Below are 2,526 nucleotides of genomic sequence, written 5' to 3' on the forward strand. Positions count from 1 at the left end.
AGCCATCTGAGCCTGGACTTTTTTGGTTGGGAGATTTTTGATGACCTGATCATTTTCTTCTTTTGTTATGGGCCTGTTCAGGTTTTCTACTTCACTGTGTGTAAGTTTAGGTAGGTTGTGTTTATCTAAAAATATATCCATCTCTTCTAAGTTTTCAAATTTGTTGAAGTACAACTCTTCATAGTATTCTGTTATTATCCTTTCAATTTCCTTTGGTTCTGGTGTGACATCACTCACGTGGTTTCTAATGTGTGTTATTTGTGTCTTCTCCCTCTTTTCTTTTGTTAGGGTTGCCAATGGTCTGTCAAGTTTGTTAATCCTTTCAAAGAACAAGCTTCTTGTCCTGATTATTCTTTCTATAATTTTTCTGTTTTCTATCTCATTTATTTCTGCTCTAATCTTTATTATTTCATTTCCTGTGGTGGCTGTAGGTTCATTCTGTTGTCCTGTTTCTAATTATTGTAGATGGTGTATTAATGTGTTAATTTTGGTTCTTCCTTCTTTTTGGAGTGTGCATTTATTGCAATAAATTGTCCTTTCAACACCACTTTTGCTGTGTCCCAAATATTTTTGGTATGTTATGTTTTTGACCTCATTTGTTTCTAGGAACTTTGTGAATTCATGTTTAATATCTTCTACTATCTGGTCATTTTTCAGCAGGGTGTTATTCAGTTTCTGTGTATTTGATACTAGCTCTTGGCCTTCCTATTCTAATTTGATAGCACTATGGTCTGAGAAGATGGTTTGTAATATTTTGATATTTGTAACTTTATGGAGATTTGTTTGTGGCCTAAGACATGGTCTATTCTGGAGAATATTTCATGTGCACTGGAAATAATGCGTATTGTGTTGTTGTTGGGTTGAATGCTCTGTAAACATCTATGAGTTCCAGTTGGCTGATTGTGTAGTTCAGTTCTTCTGTGTCTTTGTCAAGTTTCTTTCCAATTGTTCTATCCATTTTTGACAGTGGCATATTAAAATCACCCACTATTATTGTAGATTCATTTGTTTCTTTCTTCTAATCTATTAGAGTTTGCTTTATATATTTTGGAGCTCTTTCACTGAGAGCATAGATATTTATTATGGTTATGTCATCTTGTTCAACTCTCCCTTTAATCTTGAGACAATGTCCGTCTTTATCTATTATCCTGATTTTTGCATTAAAGTTTATTTTATCAGAGATTAGTACTGCTAATCCTGTTAGTTTTTTATTGCAATTAGCTTGGTATATGGTTTTCCATCCTTTGACTTTTAATCTGTTTTTGTCTCTGTGTGTGAGATGTGTTTCTTGCAGACAGCGTATTGAAGGATCTTGTTTTCTTATCCAATCTGCCACTCTCCGTCTCTTAACAGGTGCATTTAATCAATTTAGACTCAGTGTATTATCGATAGGTATTGATTAATTGCTGCCATTATGTTTGTTTTTGTGTGTGTGGTGTGGCTGCTTTCTTTGTTCTTTGTGTCTTCCTTTGTTGAGTTCATGCTTTTTGTGTTCTTTCTCATGAGTTTCCTCATAGTTTTAATGTTTCCATGTTCTTCTTGGATTTTCTTTTTCTTGATTTGTTGTGAAGTGTTAATTTTCTTTGTGGTTTCTTTATAGTTCATTAACTTTTCCCTCCATTTAGTGCAGTCTATTTTATCCTGTAATCCACCTGACCTTCTCACTATCTAGATCTCTGTTCCTAAGTGTTTACTTTATTTTACATTGTAATTGGTTTGATCATAGATTGACCTCCCAGATTCTCTGTGTTTGTTCTTATAGTTTTGTTCTGTTCTCGACTCTTCCTTCTGTTGATTAAATTCTGTTAGGTGTTGCCATGTATGCCAATTTCTGGTTGTTGTCTGTTCTTGTTGGTTTTCAGTCCACAGAACTCTCTTTAGGATGTTTAGTAATGCAGTGTTGGCTTTGGTAAAATCCCTTAGTTTCTGTTTATCTGGGAATGTTTTGACTGTACCATCATTTTTGATTGATAGCTTTGCTGGATAACGGATTCTTGTTTGGCAGGGTTTTTTTTTTTTTTGTGTGTGTGTGTGTTTTCTTTTAGGGCTTTATATATGTCTCCCTTTTGCCTTCTTGCTTGCATGGTTTCTGCTGAGCGATCAGAGCTTAATCTGACTTTCTTGCCTTTATATGTGACACTACTGTTTTCCATAGCTGCTTTCAGGAGTGTCTCTTTATTATTTTATTTTGGAGAGCTTGATTATGATATGTCGTGGTGGTTTTCTTTTGGGGTGTATCCTTTCTGGGGTTCTTGGAGCTTCTTGAATATTTATCTTTTCACTTTTCAGGGTGTTAGAGAAATTTTCTTCCAGAAGTTCTTCAGCTATTTCCTTTGTGGACTTGTGTGATTCTTCTTGTTTTGGAATATCAATAATTCTTAAGTTAGTCCTCTTCATTTTGTCCAACATGAATCTTAGACCTTCTTCAGATTTTTTTATCCTTTTTTCTGTTTGCTCTTCTATCTTAGTGGTAGTGAGAGATTTGTCTTTCAGCTCACTGATTCTGCTTTCCATCTCATCTATTCT

Source organism: Chrysochloris asiatica, unplaced genomic scaffold (assembly GCF_000296735.1).
Source record: "Chrysochloris asiatica unplaced genomic scaffold, ChrAsi1.0 scaffold00189, whole genome shotgun sequence".
Lineage (NCBI taxonomy): Eukaryota > Metazoa > Chordata > Mammalia > Afrosoricida > Chrysochloridae > Chrysochloris > Chrysochloris asiatica.